The following is a 19,768-nucleotide window of genomic DNA, read 5'->3' as shown; positions in this document are numbered from 1 at the left end:
AGACTCAGAGAGAGGGACAGATATGGACAGGCAGGAAGGGAGAGAGATGAGAAGCATCAATTCTTCTTTGTGGTTCCTTAGTTGTTAATTGATTGCTTTCTCATATGTGCCTTGACCAGGGGCTAGAGCAGATCGAATGACCCCTTGCTTGAGCTAGCAACCTTGGGCTCAAGCTGGTGAGCCTTGCTCAAACCAGATGAGCCCGCGCTTATGCTGGCGACCTCAGGGTCTCGAACCTGGGTTCTCCACATCCCAGTTCGACGCTCTATCCACTCTGCCACCGCCTGGTCAGGCCAATCAGAATCTTAATAGGACTTTATTATGGAACTTGGCAAAGTGATTCTGTAATATACTGGGATTAAAAAAATGGGGGAGGGGAGTCAGATTTTTATTATTTCATACTTTTAGTAAATGCTGTTAAGGTTGCATATTTTCCTTTGAGAACTTGTGGTCATCTTTCATAGGTTTTGCAGTGTAATGATTTGTCATTGACTTCTTTTTCAAGTCATTCACTTCTGAATAGTTCATTTTTTTAAGATTTTATTTATTTTTTGAGAGAGGAGAGAGAGAGAGAGAGGAGGAGGAGGAGGAAGAGGAAGCATCAACTCCCATATGTGGCTTTACCAGGCAAGCCTCGGGATTCAAACCAGCGACCTTAGTGTTACAGGTCAATGCTTTATCCACTCTGCCACCACAGGTCAGGCGAGTAGTCCATTTTTTTTGTGTGTGTGTTTTTCTGAAGTTGGAAATGCTGAGGCAGTCAGACAGACTCCCGCATGTGCCTGACCAGGATCCACCCAGCATGCCCACCAGAGGGCGATGCTCTGCCCATCTGGGGCGAAGCTTTATTTAGTACAACACATCCCGCCCGATGAGGTTCTCTGGTCCAGGGGACAGAGGCCAGAGAAGTCGCATGGAGAAATTCGTGTGGGGGAAATTTATGGGTCTGCAGGGTGAAGGCGAGTTGATATGACGTGGCGAAATCCCACCGGCTAACAGACAGTTGCTCTTTTCCAAAGGACTCCTGGGAAGTTTCTTTTGGCGGGCATGGGTGCAGGTGGTTCCAGTCAAAGTTCCTGGGTCTGGTTCCTCACGTGACCTTCCCCAATTACCCACTGACCTTACAGTCTCCAAAACCTGTTGTCTCCCACAAGTGACCACTGACTAGTTTCTGGTGTCTTTTCTTGAGAAAGTGTATAGAGAAGGTGTATATAGAAGGAAATCTTACATATGTGTATACACATATTTCCCTTTACCTTATTTGCTTTCAAATGTCCTTTAATTTAAAAACTTTTACTCCCTTATAGGTTTTAAACATGTCGCAACCAGAGCCATTCGAGCGCCTGAGGCAGAGGCCATGGAGCCATCCTCAGCGCCCAGGCCAACCTTGCTCCAATGGAGCCTTGGCTGCGGGAGGGGAAGAGAGAGACAGAGAGGAAGGAGAGGGGGAGGAGTGGATAAGCAGATGGGCGCTTCTCCTGTGTGCCCTGGCCGGGAATCGAACCCGGGACTCCTGCACGCCAGGCTGACACTCGACCAGTGAGCCAACCAGCCAGGGCAGAGGAGTCCATTTTTTAAAAATAAAAGAAATGTAGAAAAGTATGATAAAATCCATTTAACATCATTGCCAAGCTTTAATTAATCAACATGATTTTATTTCATTTACCCTTTGCTCTTATTTCCTTCACCTCAGATCCCAACTCCTCAAATCTTAAAGTCAGGACATACTTGACTCTGTCAATACAACTTTTTTCTTTTCTTTCTTTTTTTTTAAAATCTAATATGGGTCTTAGCTGGTTAGCTCAGTCAGTGTGTTGTCCTGAAACAAGGTTGTGAGTTGGATTCCTGGTCAGGGCACAAATGGAGAGTAACTAATGAATGATCATCTAAGTGGAACAACAAATGAATACCCCCCTCCATGCCCCCACCACCTTCCTTCCTCTCTGTCCAAAGAAAAAGAAAAGCTAATATGTATTCACATGAATAGGCTTAAGTTGTTTGTCTGATGTCTGTTGATTGCTTCTGTTAAGTATATCAGTCCATTTCCCCTTTCATTTGTAACAGTTTTTGCATTTACCATGTCAGGTGCATAAAAGTTGTTCTTCCAAGTGGATTAATTTTATTTTCATTAATTAATACATTCATTCATTCATTCATTTATCTTGGCCAGGCCTGGGTCACTTGTCTACCCTCTAAACTAACTCTAACCACTGTTGGCGACTGACATCACAGATACTATCACCAACACCCAATAAAATATGGGTCAAGACTAGAGCAGCATTGAAAAATGTCATCATTTGGGATTGGTTCAATAAATTAAGGTGCACACATATAATGGAATAATTCACAGCCATTAAGGAAAATTAGATAGCAATATATGTGTTAAAATGGAAAAAATGTTTACATATTTTATTTAATTGAAAGCAGACATATCATAGAGAATGAGCAAGAGCCGGGCAGATTAGCATTTGCCTTAGACCTCGGTCCTTGAGTTCTGGCTCAGAAAGAATTCAGAACCAAGATGTCAGTTACAAGCACAAGTTTGTTGAGAACCTCACAGAGGTGGAGGAAGGGAGCTGGCTGGGGGCTGCAGGGACTCAGGAAATGAGTTACATAGGCCAGAAGGGCCGTGGAGCTTAGGAGAAAGAAAGACAAGAGAACACGCGTGGGGGAGGCTGGGCATGCTGTGAGCTGCCTGGAGAAAGTATGGGGTGGACAAGGGGCACACCCAGATGGATTCTTTTTAAAAATAATAGAAAATTTAAAAAGTAATAATTGAGAATATCTTTCTTAAAGTGGTTTTGCTTAAATTCTTTTCTTTTTTGTCATTAGCATTTGTGTTGTTTATAAATTTTTTTATCTTTTAATTTTTAGTCTTCTTCCTTGGTCTGCAAACTGCGGCTCGTGAGCTGCATGTGGCTCTTTGGCCCCTTGAGTGTGGCTCAAAGGCCAGCTTAGGAGTACTCTAATTAAGTTAATAACAATGTACCTACCTATATAGTTTAAGTTTAAAAAATTTGGCTCTCAGAAGAAATTTCAATAGTTGTACTGTTGATATTTGGCTCTGTTGACTAATGAGTTTGCCGACCACTGACTATTTGTGTTTTAGAATGTAATGAGTCTTTAACATCAGTAAGGATATTATTTCTTTTCTATTTAATCATATTTTATTTTAATTTGTGTGTGTATGCCTTTCTCCTTCCTTTCTTTGTGTTGGTTTTATCAGATTTTGTTAGGAAGGTAATCATCCTATTTGTCGTCTTAATACTGGCCACCTTTACATTTTTATTTATTTTACTTGTTAAAATATTTTGTATTTTGAAAGTCATATTCAAATGTGAGTCAACATTTAAAAGGTACAAAAGTATATTTAGCGCAAAACCTTTCTGTATAAGGTCTCTGTAAGGTATTTTCCCCACCGAGGAAGAAGGAAGGGCGTAGCCACGAAGTGTGGAACAGCAAAAGCTTTATTTAGTACAGCGCATCCCGCCCAAGGAGGTTGTCTGGTCCGGGGGACAGGGGCCAGAGAAGTCGCATGGAGAAATCCGTGTGGGGGAAATTTATAGGGTCTGCAGGGTGAAGGCGAGTTGATATGACGTGGCGAAATCCCACTGGCTTGACAGACAGTTGCTCTTTTCCAAAGGACTCCTGGGAAGTTTTTTTTGGCGCCCAGGGGTGTGGGCGGTTCCACCCGAAGTTCCCGGGTCTGGTTCCTCATGTGACCTTTCCCCATTGTCCACCGACCTTACATTCCAACGTTTTATGTTAGATAGGGGCGCCGCTGTTCCTCTAGCTACTTCCTGCTGGTTAGGGGCGTCGTGTGGGGGAAGGTCTGAAGGCAGTGGCTTTGAGGGGACTCGCGGATATGGGTGTAGGAACCTCTGTTTGACCGTGACTTGAGAAATCCTGTAAGAATTTTAAAAAGAGGAGTAAATATGCTGATAATTAGAAGAGGATGCAGGATAGGGGAAGCCCAGGCGAGGATGGGTGGCTGCCATCAGGAGTTAAGCAGGTTGTAGGAAGAGAGATTCCTGCTCAGTTTCTCTTGTAGACGGTTGAGGAGATTGAAATTTTCTTCCATCAGGCCAGTCTCATTGAACAGCATTGCTCCCTGCTTTAGCTCATTCTGGCGGCAGGTTCCTGGTGAGAGGGACAGGTGCAACAGGAGGGTCTGCAGGGCCCAACCTTTTGGTGAGCCAGATACAGGTATAGCCCAGTGGTTCTGACTGCCAGCAGTCCTGCATAGGGCAAGCTTGAGACAAGAGACATGGTTAGAAATGAGGGTGCTATTGATTATGGGGGAGCTCTTGGTAGTGAGGAAGATGCTCTCAGCTGGATAGTGGCTTCAAGACTTTGTAGAATGTCCCGATCCAGGAAGGGTACAGGACATGATGGCATAATTAAGAATGAGTGCGAAAAGGGGATTCCGTCCAAACCGCATGTCGGGTGGTGTGCGAAGAGGAAAAGAAGGGGTCCCATCCACTCCCATAACTGAGACCTGTGAAGGAACTAGAGGTCCAGAGTGTGATGGCAAAACAAAGAAGGTAGCCCCCGTGTCCAGAAGAAATTGTTATATCACACTTTTAAATATTCTGGTGGACAAGAAATGTTGCCAGCATTTGCCCACCATTACAGATTAAAAGGCTCTCCTTTTAACGGTTGGAAATTTCATGTGATCCTTTTTTCTCCTTGAGTTCCTTTCCATTTTGTTTTCTCACAGAATTTTAGCCTGATGTATTTTTTAGATGTGAAAGTTTTTATCATCAACTCAATCTCTATAACAAAAATATTTGTGTAATTAAAATGTAAAAACTTTATATTTCCTGTGTCCATAAGGTTTAGTCAGGATTTATTATAATTATAGTACAAGTATTATCAAAATTTTGATAATTACTAAACATAAAAATACATTTTTTACTGGAAATCACCTCTTGACAAGGTGGATGGGGCTTGTTCTCATCCAGATTAGTTAAGGAGTCCTTGTGTTAATGTGACTCATTGCTAGAATGAGGCAGGGTTTGGCATTGATTCTGTTCCTGATTTTTGTATTTATAGAAGTAGGTTCTGACAGAATTTTTTCATTTAATAAGTAGGTGAGAGTGGTGAAGTTTTACTCATTTATTGCTTTATCAAATAGATATTGAGCTCCTGCTGTGTTCTGGACACCTTTCTGTGCTTTGGTGATAAGCACAGAATAGAGCAGCAGAAATCCATGTCTTCAGAGCTTACAAATTCTCTTCCTTTGTTCTTCTGAGTTGTTTGTGAAAAATCATATATCAGTTTTTCATCAAAAGTGATTTTTAAAATGACTTAACAGCTGACAATTCAATTAGGACCTCCTTCAGTTTTATTGAAAACGGAGAATTTGAAACCTTAAGGCTTGGAAGAGGTTTGTTAACCAGTCATTAGAGCCATTCATGGTCTCATTTACTTAGAAGCACAATAAAAAGGCTTTACCAAGACCTAATAAATGACTGATAATTATACTTTTTACTCTTTTCACCTATTGGGATTGTATCACCTACCATGCCTACCAGAGAAACAGAATCAGTAGGAGATTTCATATGTATGTGTGTGTGTGTATAAATCATATACACATACACACGTATACTCTCCTACACACACACACAATCCATCTCCAACTGGTTTATATGAATATATAAAGAGATTTAGTGCAAGTAATTGGTTTATAAAATTGTGGTGTTGATCAGGCAAGTATGAAATATGACTGGCTCACTGGTAAGTGGGTTTCCCTGGTGAGGTCTTTCAACTGATTGGATGAGACCCACCCAGGCTATTAAATTTATGTCTGATAAAATATTCAAATCTTATATGTGTCCTTGAAATATATTTATATATAATATATAAATTGATACATAAAATATTTATGTATTTTACCATCAGATTGTTGGAACTGTGGGTTTTATTTATTCATTTATGTGAAATGACCACCAGTAAACCTTAATGGTGAAGCCAGTCTTGACTGACAAACCAAGCAAGTAAATCACACTTTCTGTCAGAAAGTCTGACTCTTTTTTCCCAATTTTATTAAACAAGTACTAACATTTCCAAGGAAGCCATCTTCTGAATTCTAAGATAGACTCCTGGATAATGCTCAAAGCCTTGCTGTGATGGAGTAAGGCCTTTGTTTTTTTACGGATGCTCTTTGTGTTTTTGTTATCTTGTAACTTTTTAAAATGAGCTTTTTTTGTGTGTGACAGAGACAGAAAGACAGAGAGAGGGACAGATAAGGACAGACAGGCAGGAAGGAGAGAGATGAGAAGCATCAATTCTTCGTTGCAGCTCCTTAGTTGTTCAAAGATTGCTTTCTCATATGTGCCTTGGTGGGGGGGTGGTGGTAACAGTAGAGTAAGCGGCCCCTTGCCCAAGCCAGCAACCTTGGGCTCAAGCCAGTGACCTTTGGGCTCAAGCTAACAACCATGGGTTCATATCTATGATCCCATGTTCAAGCCAGCGACCCTGCGCTCAAGCTGGTGAGCCTGTGCTCAAGCCGGATGAGCCCACGCTCAATCTGGCGACCTCGGGATTTTGAACCTGGGTCCTCCACGTCCCAGTCCAACACTCTGTCCACTGCACCACTGCCTGGCCAGGTGAGCAATACATTTAAAAAAAATTATTTTATTTATTGATTTTTTAGATAGGACAGAGAGAGAGAAAGAGGGGGGAGAAGCAAAAAGCATTAACTCATAGTAGTTGCTTCCCTTACATGCCTTGACCAGACACTTCCAGGGTTTTGAATCTGCAACCTCAGCATTCCAGGTCAATGCTTTATCTACTACACCACCACAGGTCAGGTGAGCTATTCATTTTTTTGACTACCATTCACTGTTTGGAAAAAGTGAAGTCTTTTTTTTTTTAAATTAAAATTTTAGAGAGTGTGGAAGGAGAGAGAGAGAAAAACAGAGAGAGAAACATTGATTTGTTATTCTGCTTATTTGTATACTCGTTGGTTGATTCTTGTATGTGCCCTGACTGGTGATTGAACCTGGAACCTTGCTTTATGGGTACAATACTCTAACCAACTGAGCTACCCCGCCAGGGTGGAAAATTGAAGTCTTTAAATGAAAATTGTTCATCTACCTACCTATCAGTTGATCGGTAGGTGGTAATCTGATGCCATAGTCTCAAATATTTTTGATTTATAACATCCTAACACTGGATACAATGTCTCAATTCTAAATACCATACTTCTCTGTAACTGATGTATGTATAAGATTCAAAACTCTGTGAGTTGCTGATATCTTGGTTAAAGAGTCTTCTGTTTTGTTACTGGTGGTCTCTTTGGTGCCCTGGAGGTTTTTACCCCCTGGAATGAGAGTGGGGAGGAGAACAGAAGGATCAGCCTTATGCCTGGACCCTATGCTATTACAGATATTGATTGACTTACGACCTATGCAATTTACGACCATTCCACTTTATAACCACAATCGCTAGCCACGACTGCTCCACGTCTGGCAGCACAAGTGTTGCCCAGTTGGGTGTACGACAGTGCGGACCAGCTTCCGGCAGCACTACCATCTCCATGTGCACCATTTCAACTGTTATCCCAGACTCGGTACAGCAATTTGTGTTTTGTGTCTTGGATATTTTTCATCAAACCCCTCCCAAGATGTCTACCAAGAGGAAATTGTCTTTGTCCACTCCTCAGCCTGCCAAGAAGGAAAGAAAGGCCATCAATCTCAACACGAAAGTGAGCGCGGGCTCATCCGACTTGAGCATGGGTTCACCAGCTTGGGTGCAGGGGTGCTGGCTTGAGCATGTGATTGAGCCCAAAGTCACTGGCTTGAGCAAGGGACCACTCGTTCTGCTGTAACCCCCTGGTCAAGGCACATATGAGAAAGCAATCAATGAACAAGTACGAAGGAGGAAAGAAAGTGAATGTGATTGCACATGTTTATGAAAAAACAACTCCGGTAACCCCAACTGCTGCCTCAGATGACAACATCAATGATCCGCAGCCAAGCACCAGCGGCCAATAAAATGTTTCGTACATGTTTATATATTTTGATATGTTTAGCAATTGGAAAAATGTTTCCTATGGTATTTTATTTATTTATTTATTTTTAATTCATTTTTAGAGAGAGAGAGGGAGAGAGAGAGACTTGAGAGGGAGAGAGAGGAGAGAGAGACAGAGAGAAGGGGGGGGAGGAGCAGGAAGCATCAACTCCCATATGTGCCTTGACCAGGCAAGCCCGGGGTTTCGAACTGGCGACCTCAGCATTTCCAGGTCGATGCTTTATACACTGCGCCACCACAGGTCAGGCTCCTATGGTATTTTTTACACCTGTATTTTGTATTTTTGTATGCACATGTATTTTGTAATTTTGTATGTTTTGCAAATATTAAACCAGTTGGACTGGTAATGCAGTGTTTTACTTAAACCTGACGAATGTAAAAATAAGAAACAAAATGGTGTAGAGATGATACAAATGGCATAAAATGAACAAAGAAAATTATGATAAAATATGACTTAAAGATTTTTATAACATCATTTCACAGTACTGTACATATAGCCTACTCAACTTACGACCAAATCGTGTTACGACCGGTCTGTCGGAACCAATCGTGGTCGTAAGTCGAGCACTAGCTGTACTACTAAGGGAAGTAGGAACCAGTACATGTAGAAATTGATCTAAAAATTGACTTTAAACCTGCTTTTTTTTGTACCCCTGAATGTCTTCCTGTACCCCAGAGGAATTCGGGTTCACTGTTGGAAGACTTTAGATACACTGTACTGCTTTTCCAGGGCTTTTTTCCCCCTTATCTTGGAGATTCCTTCATATCAGTACTTTCTTTCAGTGGCTGCATTGTTTGATGTACTGTGGTAATTTAACCACTCTCTACTTGTGCAGAATTGTGTTTTTCATCTTTTGCTCTCAAACAGTTCTGCAGAGTACCTATCATTTAGCACAGGTATGAGTACAGTTAGCATTGATTCCTAGAATTGTAGTTTCGGGGTCTAAAGGTTGTACATTGTAGTTTAGATGTTGTGAAATTGCCTGCCTCAGATAGGGTACCAGGTTCAAGTTGCGCCTACCAACAATTAATGAGTGCCTGTTCCCACCCTAACCAATGTCGTTTACTGTCAGGCTTTTGGTCTTTACTAATATAATAGGTGGGGAGTGATACATTGGTATAGTTTTACTTTTACATTTGTTCCGTGAACTGTTTCTATTCTTTGCCTATTTTATATTAAGTTTAACTTTTGCTATATTAATTTATATGGAGAAAATTTTTAGTTAGCTCAGTAAAGGAAAATAAGAAAAGCAAATGCCCTTATAGTTAAACAGACATGTTAAACTTTATGTATTTCCTTTCTCCTAAGCAGGGGTCCCCAAACTATGGCCCACGGGCTGCATGTGGCCCCCTGAGGCCATTTATCCGGCCCCCGCCGCACTTCTGGAAGGGGCACCTCTTTCATTGGTGGTCAGTGAGAGGAGCATAGTTCCCATTGAAATACTGGTCAGTTTGTTGATTTAAATTTACTTGTTCTTTATTTTAAATATTGTATTTGTTCCCGTTTTGTTTTTTTACTTTAAAATAAGATATGTGCAGTGTGCATAGGAATTTGTTCATAGTTTTTTTTGTAGTCCAGCCCTCCAACGGTCTGAGGGACAGTGAACTGGCCCCCTGTGTAAAAAGTTTGGGGACCCCTGCTCCTGAGCATAGGAAGTAAATCTAGCTCACATTTTCTTGCCCTCGCCCTTCCTGTGAATTATGCAGCATTTTGTTCTAGATTTTTACTAAAGAGTAGTAATGATTTAATAACACATAACACCAGACACTATTCTAAGTACTTTTACATATAAATTCATCTTACGTTATATAACTACTTCTTAAGATTTACAGTTCCAATTGATTGTTGCCTCTCCACTCTTTTTTTTCTTTTTTAAAAGATTTTACTTATTGATTTTTAGAGAGAGGAGAAAAGAGAGAAAAGGGGGAAAAGCGGGAAGCATCAATTGTAGCTTCTCGTATGTACTTTGGACAAGCCCAAAATTTTTTTTTTTTTTTTTCATTTTTCTGAAGCTGGAAATAGGGAGAGACAGTCAGACAGACTCCCGCATGCGCCCGACCGGGATCCACCCGGCACGCCCACCAGGGGCGACGCTCTGCCCACCAGGGGACGATGCTCTGCCCATCCTGGGCATCGCCATGTTGCGACCAGAGCCACTGTAGCGCCTGGGGCAGAGGCCACAGAGCCATCCCCAGCGCCCGGGCCATCTTTGCTCCAATGGAGCCTTGGCTGCGGGAGGGGAAGAGAGAGACAGAGAGGAAGGTGCGGCGGAGGGGTGGAGAAGCAAATGGGCGCTTCTCCTGTGTGCCCTGGCCGGGAATCGAACCCGGGTCCTCCGCATGCTAGGCCGACGCTCTACCGCTGAGCCAACCGGCCAGGGCAAGCCCAAAATTTTGAACTGGCGACCTCAGCATTCCATGTCAATGCTTTATCCACTGCGCCACCACAGGTCAGCCTCCACTCTTTCTTATATACAAGTTATCTTTATTTTTGAATTACATTTGTGTTTTGCCTTGCTGAAAATATGGCTTCATCTAATTTTTTTTTCTTTTCAGAAAGCATCTGTGGGTGGTGAACTTGTTAAATCTTTGTATGCCTGAAAAGGTCTTTATTTTACCATCACACTCCACTGTGATTTTGCCTCTTTATAGAATTCTAGGTTCAAAATATATAGTTTCCTCTCAGAATTTGGAAGCAGTTGCATCATTGTCTTTTGAAATACAACATTGTTGATAAGAAGTCTAATGTCATTCTTGTTTCATTCTTGTTCTTTTGTGGTAACGTTTTTCCCCTGGAATTTTTTCTCTTATATTAATATTCTGAAATTATCAGAATATGTCTACATCATGCTGGATTTATTTCAGCAACTTCTATACATTTTTGGTGAATATGTTAGTGTGAGGGAGGACCTTTAGTGAGTTTTCATTTCATTTCTTAGAGTTTTCTTTTAAGATATTTATTTCTTTGTTGTCCTTCTGTCATCTGTTTCCTTTATGGAATTTCAAGTAACAAAAGTTTGTGACTTCTGTTAATTTGATCTCATTCTTTATTTCTTAGACCTTTATGTGGCTTACTGAGAGAATTCTTTGATATAATACTCCAGTTTACTTAGGTGATCAGCATCTTATCTATTCTGATATTTATTTAGCCTATTTGTTGAAATTTTAATACTTCAAAGAGGAATACTAAAGAGAGAAGGTGAAAATAAAGCAACAACATGAAGTTGCCCTGGCATTTGAAGAACTTTTTCTTATTTCTAATATTTATACTCATCACAGATTTTGTGAGCAGGGATGAGGCTAAACACACTTGATTTTTTGATGTCTGTTGTATTTTTCTTATGAAGTTTGACATTATAAGAATATAGCCCATAATTCTGTTGTTTCTCAGTCTATAAAGAATTCATATAGGCCCTGGCCGGTTGGCTCAGTGGTGGGGCGTCAGCCTGGTGTGCAGGAGTCCCGGTTCGATTCCTGGCCAGGGCACACAGGAGAAGCGCCCATCTGCTTCTCCACCCCTCCCCTTCTCCTTCCTCTCTGTCTCTCTCTTCCCCTCCCGCAGCCGAGGCTCCATTGGAGCAAGGTTTGCCCGGGCGCTGAGGGTGGCTCCATAGCCTCTGCCTCAGGTGCTGGAATGGCTCTGGTTGCAACAGAGCAACACCCCAGATGGGCAGAGCATCGCCCCCTGGTGGGCATGCCGGGTGGATCCCAGTCAGGCGCATGCAGGAGTCTGTCTGACTGCCTCCCTGTTTCCAACTTCAGAAAAATACCAAAAAAAAAAAAAAAAGAATACATATACAGTTGCATAGAGCTCAACCTGACACTCTCCTTTTCTGAATCCAGGGACAAACCTGGCTAATCTGAGACACTGAGCCCTAACTCTGCCCCTGGAGACCCTTCTCAGTTTTTTCCAGACAGCTACTACCAGTTGATTGGCACAGAAAAACGTTTTTGTCATAGCGTTAAAAGTAGTAACAAACATTCATTATAAGGACCTTTCTTTTGCTGTTTTATGTTTTTATTTTTGTAATTAGCAGTTATGGCAAGTTTGTGTCTCATTAACCAGATTATTATCAACTATAAATACTACAAAGGTTATTATTTGACTAGGTGATTGTTTTATGATATATATAAGGTCTACCGGAAAGTTCTGTTCGTTTCTATCACAAGTTTTGACATGTAAGCACATGTTTATTTGGTGCATGTGTGCCTCTATTTTTATCACTTAATGTATACATACTGACGTAGCAAATTAACTGAAACAAAGTTGATTCACGTTAGTCTTATGTGTGAAGCGATAGTGTACCCGTGGCTACTGTGAAGTTCATTTACGCCACTGTATTTTTACGAATTTCAACAAGGAAGAAATGCTATAGAAGCATGTAGAAATTTATTGAAAGTGTTTGGTGAAGGTACAGTTTCTGATAGGACATGCAGAAGATGGTTCGAAAAATTCGAAACAGGTGATTTCAACCTTTCTGATAAGCCACGTTCTGGGCAACCATCTTTGATTGATGACGATGTTGCTAAGACCATGTTGGAGCAAGATCCTTTTCTGACAACATCGGAGATCGCAGAAAGGCTTAATTCAGCTCAGCAAACCATTTTGGACCATATTCAGAAGATAGGATTGGTGTGGAAATATTTAAGAGGGGTGCCACATGAATTAAGTCAGAATAATTTGTATTTTGCTTTATTCCAAAAACGGACAGAACTTTCCAGTAGACCTTATATATATATTTTTGTGTGTGTTTTCTTTGTTTTTGTTTTTTATGTTTTTTGTTTTTTTTACAGGGACAGAGATAGTCAGAGAGAGGGATAGATAGGAACAGACAGACAGGAACGGAGAGAGATGAGAAGCATCAATCATCAGGTTTTTTTTTGTGTCACCTTAGTTGTTCATTGATTGCTTTCTTATATGTGCCTTGACCGCGGGCCTTCAGCAGATTGAGTAACCCCTTGCTCGAGCCAGCGACCTTAGGTCCAAGCTGGTGAGCTTTTTGCTCAAACCAGATGAGCCCACGCTCTGGTGACCTCGGGGTCTCGAATCTGGGTCTTCCGCATCCCAGTCCGATGCTCTATCCCCTGCGCCACCGCCTGGTCAGGCGATATATATTTTTAATTGATCTGTTACTTTGAATGTTAATGGTTGCTATTATCTTTTTTTTGTGTGTGTGACAGACAGAGATACTGAGAGAGGGACAGATAAAGACAGACAGATAGGAAGGGAGAGAGATGAGGAGCATCAGTTCTTCGTTGTGGCACCTTAGTTTTTCATTGACTGCTTTCTCATATGTGCCTTGACAGGGGGCCTACAGTAGAGCAAATGCCCCTTGCTTAAGCCAGCGACCTTGGACTTCAAGCCAGTGACCTTTGGGCTCAAGCCAGCAACCATGGGGTCATGTCTATGATCCCATGCTCAAGCCAGTAACCCTGCTCTCAAGCCGGTTAGCCTGCACTCAAGCCGGCAACCTTGGGGTTTCGAACCTGGGTCTTCTGTGTTCCGGTTTGATACCCTGTCCACTGCACCACCGCCTGCTCAAGCTCTTATTTTAAATTTTTTTTTTTTTTTTTTTGCATTTTTCCGAAGCTGGAAACGGAGGCAGTCAGACAGACTCCCGCATGCGCCCAACCGGGATCCACCTGGCATGCCCACCAGGGGATGATACTCTGCCCCTCTGGGGCGTCGCTCTTTGCATCCACAGCCATCCTAGTGCCTGAGGCAGAGGCCACAGAGCCATCCTCAGCGCCTGGGCTATCTTTGCTCCAATGGAGCCTCGGCTGTGGGAGGGGAAGAGAGAGACAGAGAGGAAGGGGGGGGGTGGAGAAGCAGATGGACGCTTCTCCTGTGTGCCCTGGCCGAGAATCGAACCCGGGGCTCCTGCATGCCAGGCCGATGCTCTATCACTGAGCCAACTGGCCAGGGCCCTTATTTTAATTTTTAAAAAAGATTTATTTATTGATTTTAGAGAGAGAGAGAAAGAGAGAGAAAGAAAAAGAGAGAAAGGTGAGGGTGGGAAGGAGTGGGAAGCATCAACTTGCAGTTGCTTCTTGCATGTGCCCTGACTGGGCAAGCCTGGGAGTTTGAACTGGCAACCTTAACATTTGAGGTCAATGCTTTATTTGCTGCGCCGCCAAGGTCAGGTATTATATTGTATATGAAAAGAGATTTTACCCTTTCAAGCCACAAATATATAGTTTATCTTGGAGAAGGAAGAAAAACTAACACTTTAATTTTTTCTCTATGTTCTAGTTGCTGTATGAGACACTCACATATTCATTTTGTCCTTTTAATCTTTACAACTAGCATTTGTTAATTTAGAACAGGTTATTATCTCTGTTTCTGTAGTGGCCCAAAGAGAAGTCAACTTACCAAAAGCGATAGCAATATTAAGTCTAATTAGAACAGGAGCTTTTTGAAGGGTTGCCCCAGTCTTACACCCCTCTATTGCCATTTTCTCTACATTGTGGGCATTTAAATATTTGCTGATGAATGTCTCAAAAGCCTTGGCCTTTCTAGTGCAGGAGCATTTTTTATCAGTTCAACCTTTAGTGATAATTTACAAATAAGTGAAATAAGGTGCATTGCTTTGATTGTGCTTGTACCTCTTCCATCACTTCGTGTAGAGAGCTGTTGGGTTTACAACCTTTCCCTCCTTTCGTACTTATCTCCCCCTTTTCAGGGCCATAGTACATAGGTCCCATTATATCAAACAAAAGATAAGACTGTTGTGATTGGGTAGCTTAGTTGGTTGGAGCATTGTCCCGAAAACACCAAGGGTGCAGGTCAGGGCACATACAATAATCAGCCATTGAATGCATAAATAAGTGGAACAACAAATTGATGTTTCTCTGTCTCTGTTTCTCCTTCTCTCTTGCTCTCTAAAATCAACTTTAAAAAATTTAAGAGAGGCTGACCAGGTGGTGGCGCAGTGGATAGAGCGTTGGACTGGGATGCGGAAGACCCAGGTTCAAGACCCCGAGGTCGCCAGTTTAAGCGCGGGCTCATCTGGTTTGAGCAAAAGCTCACCAGCTTGGACCCAAGGTCACTGGCTCGAGCAAGAGGTTACTTCGTCTGCTGAAGGCCCGCGGTCAAGGCACATATGAGAAAGCAATCAATGAACAACTAAGGTGTTGCAATACGCAGCGAAAAACTAATGATTGATACTTCTCATCTCTCTCCGTTCCTGTCTGTCCCTGTCTATCCCTCTCTCTGATTCTCTCTCTCTCTGTCTCTAAAAAAAAAAAAAAAAAAAAAAATAGAAGAAAACACCCGTGGCTGTATACTATGAAGGGCAGCACTGTGTTTCTTGTGCCTTTGGAAGCACACCCCCACAAGGCTAGTAGTTGGTACTGCCTTGTGCTTCTCCCATGTATGGGGCAGTGAGTCCTCACCATGTGTCTTTCCTGGAGCATGTGTCTCTTAACACCTCCACCACCATCCACCACCACTGCCACCTTTACCACCGTCTCCATCCACATACTGGCAAGGGCAGGAGGAAAGAGCTGTTTTACTTTGTACATGCAGCAGTTACAGGTAGAGTTTAGCACGTAGGAATTATGTGTCACACGCTTCCTCATAAGGGTGCTTATATATAAAGACATATGTAAGAGGAAGTGGTGGTCATTCCGAAGCCCCCCTGCTGCTCTTTCCCTCAGGTGACTCCCCCACTATTCTGTATACCTTGTAAACTGATGCTGAGATGGATGCTATACCCTTTAAAAGGCCTCTAGTAAAGGCTCTTGGTTATAACATTATTAGTATCCTTTTTTAATTCTGGCATTTCTTAGATGTACACTTCTTTTGTAGTTTGAATCTTTTTTTGGGGGGTCAGGAAAAGCAGAAGTATTAAAATTCTTAAAATGCCTTTTTCCCAGTTTTCAGTGAAAGAAACGGCTTTCTTCTGTACTATCTTCTAGGTTTTTTTTCTTTTAATTAAAATTTTATTTTATTTTATTTTTTATTTATTTATTTTTTTCATTTTTCTGAAGCTGGAAACGGGGAGAGACAGTCAGACAGACTCCCGCATGCGCCCGACCGGGATCCACCCGGCACGCCCACCAGGGGGCGACGCTCTGCCCACCAGGGGACGATGCTCTGCCCATCCTGGGCATCGCCATATTGCGACCAGAGCCACTCTAGCGCCTGAGGCAGAGGCCAAGGAGCCATCCCCAGCGCCCGGGCCATCTTTGCTCCAATGGAGCCTTGGCTGCGGGAGGGGAAGAGAGAGACAGAGAGGAAAGCGCGGCGTAGGGGTGGAGAAGCAAATGGGCGCTTCTCCAGTGTGCCCTGGCCGGGAATCGAACCCGGGTCCTCCGCACGCTAGGCCGACGCGTAATTTTTTTAAAAAAATTCAATTTAAAGAGAGGAGGGAGGGAGAGAGAGGGAGAAGGGGGAGGAGCAGGAAGTATAAACTCCTATGTGTGTCTTGACCAGACAAGCCCAGGGTTTTGAACTGGGAACCATTGCCTTCCAGGTCGACAACCTGTTTTATTTTTTTCTCAATTTTCATTTATTTATTGATTTTTAGAGAGAGAGTAAAACAGCTGTTTGCTGTTGTGCATTTATTGGTTGACTTGTGTGTGATGGGGATCAAACCCACAACCTTGGAGAATGGGGATGATGCTTTAACCAACTGAGCTGCTTGACCAGGGCTCTCCTTTTGTATTTTTTTTTTTTTAATTGGTGAAAGAAGGGGGAATAAAATCATCCCTAGACTCTTACTATCTTGGTAGTCATTACATGCTTACTCTAATCAACAGTTTTTTTGACCCTACATTGGCATTTACATTAATTAATGAAAATTTCAAAACTTTCTAAGGATGTACCATATTTTCACTAGTGGAAGACCTTGAACTTTGAAAGCTAGATTGATACGTTATTTTGAAGGGAAATAAGAGGCTTAGTTTACTGTTTACTTTTGTTTTTTGTGACCTGTACTGCATAACAGATAAACTTTTTTTTTGTTTTTTTGGTTTTTAATTCTCTTTGAATATGAAAGATAGAGACTGCATCTTACCTGTAATAAGAGTTGGTTAGAATTCTCACCTGGAAGAGTTACCTCCTGACTATACCACTTTATCAGTGTGATCTAACTTCCCCCCCCAATTGATTTTCTTCACAGTCATAATAACCTTCTTTTTGAATAAAGATGTAGCTTCTGCCTGACCAGGTGGTGGTGCACTGGATAAAGTGTCAGCCTAGGACACAGAGGACACAGGTTTGAAACCCCGAGGTCACCAACTTGAGTGTGGGCTCATTTGGCTTGAGCTCAAGGTCGCTGGCTTGAGCAAGGGGTCACTGGCTCGGTTGTAGTCCCCCCCTGGTAATGGCACATATGAGAAAATCATCAATGGATAACTAACGAGCAGCAATGAAGAATTGATCTTCTCATCTCTCTCCTTTCCTGTCTCTCTGTCCCTATCTGCCCCACTCTCTGTCTCTGTCTCTCCCTAAAAAAAAAATTAAATAAAGATATAGCTTCTGACACCTTCAGATACAATGTCTTGGTTCTATCCAATTTCTTTGCATAAATAAAGATTTTTATAAATTTGTGCTTCTTAGCACACTTTTTTTCCCCTCTCGATGTCTCTTTTACTTTGAAAGATAAATATATATATATATTTTAACTTTATTTTTTTAAGATTTTATTTGTTCATTTTAGAGAAGGGAGAGAGAGAGAGAGAGAGAGAGAGAAGTGAGGGGTGGAGAAGCAGATGGTCGCTTCTCCTGTGTGCCTTGACCAGGAATCAAACCTGGGACATCCACACGCCAGGCCAACACTCTACCACTGAGCCAACTGACCAGGGCCTCCTCATGATCTCTTGCTTTGTCTTGTGTTTTGGTTCCTCCCCTCCAACCCAGACTATGTTACTTTAGTACTCTATGCTGTTGGGGAAATGTTTTCCATAATTTTTCTTATTTGAAAAGACTTTTTAAAAACTAAGGATTGGCCCTGGCCAGTTGGCTCAGTGGTAGAGTGTCGGCCTGGCGTGCGGTAGTCCCAGGTTCGATCCCTGGCCAGGGCACACAGGAGAAGCGCCCATCTGCTTCTCCACCCCTCCCCCTCTCCTTCCTCTCTGTCTCTCTCTTCCCTTTCTGCAGCCAAGGCTCCATTGGAGCAAAGTTAGCCCGGGTGCTGAGGATGGCTCTGTGGCCTCTGCCTCAGGCACTAGAATGGCTCTGGTTGCAACAGAGCGACGCCCCAGATGGGCAGAGCATTGCCCCCTGGTGGGTGTGCCGGGTGGATCCCGGTCAGGGGCATGCGGGAGTCTGACTGCCTCCCCGTTTCCAACTTCAGAAAAATACAAAAGAAAAAAACCCAAACAAACAAAAAAAAACCCTAAGGATTGTATACCTTTTCATAGAAATGACTTTAAATAGGAAAGGAAAGGATGACAGGATTATAAGAAATTTTTAGAAATTATGAAGCTTATTATTGAAAGGTTTCCAGAAGGAAATGCACTGCCAAAAATATCTGTAAGAAATGTAGTTGTAATTCTGTACCCTGTGATTGATTCTTGCTTTTTATTTTGTCTATGGTAGACTATATATTTTCTGACCCCTGCTTTCCAGACAGCATAAAGCTTTGAAAAAAACTGTGTTCTATAGAATGATATGGCTCATGTTTCTTAGATTGAAAATTCATATATCACATAATTAACAATTTTAAATAGAATATCATTTTTGAATTTAGAGTATTTAGTAGTTTGTGGAAAAATGCTCTAGTGACTCTCCTAGTAGGTAGTTTTTTATAAATTTGTCTTTTTTTTTTTGTGGAATGTTGGATCAGAAGTCATTACCTTTTTTTTTTTTTTTTCAGAGACAGAGTCAGAGAGAGGGATAGACAGGGACAGAAACACAGGAATGGAGAGATGAGAAGCATCAATCATTAGTTTTTCATTGTGCATTGCGACACCTTAGTTGTTCATTGATTGCCTTCTCATATATGCCTTGACCGTGGGCCTTCAGCAGACCGAGTAACCCCTTGCTTGAGTCAGTGACCTTGGGTCCAAGCTGGTGAGCTTTTGCTCAAACCAGATGAGACCGTGCTCAAGCTGGTGACCTCGGAGTCTCGAACCTGGGTCCTTGGCATCCCAGTCCGACGCTCTATCCACTGTGCTACCGCCTGGTCAGGCTCATTACCTTTTTTAAGATTTTTAATACATGTCCTCAAAGAGCCTTCTAGAAACTGTGAATTAATTTACTTTCATGCTTTCTTTCATTTAGTCTTCTCCTACATTTTCTTGTAGAAGTTTCATAGTTTTAAATTTAACATTTAAGTTATGACCTATTTTTAGTTAATTTTTGTGTATAGTGTAGGGTATGGATCCTAAGTTTCTTTTCTTTCTTTTTCTTCTTTTTTTTTTTTGTGCACGCACATCCAATTATTCCAGCACCATTTGTTGAGAACACTATCTCTATTATCAGATCAGTTGGTCATGTATGTGTGGTTCTTTTTTTAAATTTTCCCTTTTTATTTATTCATTTTAGAGAGGAGAGAGAGTGAGAGAGAGAAAGGGGGGGAGGAGCAGGAAGCACATCAACTCCCATATGTGCCTTGACCAGACAAGTGCAGGTTTTCGAACCGGCGACCTCAGCGTTCCAGGTCGACGCTTTATCCACTGTGCCACCACAGGTCAGGTTATGTGGTTCTTTTGTGAACTTTTTATTCTGTTCCACTGATCCACTTGTTGCTCTTTTTGCCAATAACATGCTTTTGTTAAGTGG

General features: G+C 42.1%; 1 protein-coding gene across 10 annotated transcripts in view; it reads left to right on the top strand.

Annotated features, from left to right (window-relative positions):
• Positions 1-19,768, top strand: part of MTA3 (metastasis associated 1 family member 3) — a 244,599-nt gene that overhangs the window by 82,735 nt on the left and 142,096 nt on the right. The window lies entirely within an intron of this gene.

This window comes from Saccopteryx leptura, chromosome 3 (genome assembly GCF_036850995.1).
Source record: "Saccopteryx leptura isolate mSacLep1 chromosome 3, mSacLep1_pri_phased_curated, whole genome shotgun sequence".
Classification (NCBI taxonomy): domain Eukaryota; kingdom Metazoa; phylum Chordata; class Mammalia; order Chiroptera; family Emballonuridae; genus Saccopteryx; species Saccopteryx leptura.
The sequence above is the reverse complement of the archived record's forward strand: the minus strand, read 5'-3'. Positions and strand labels throughout refer to the sequence as shown.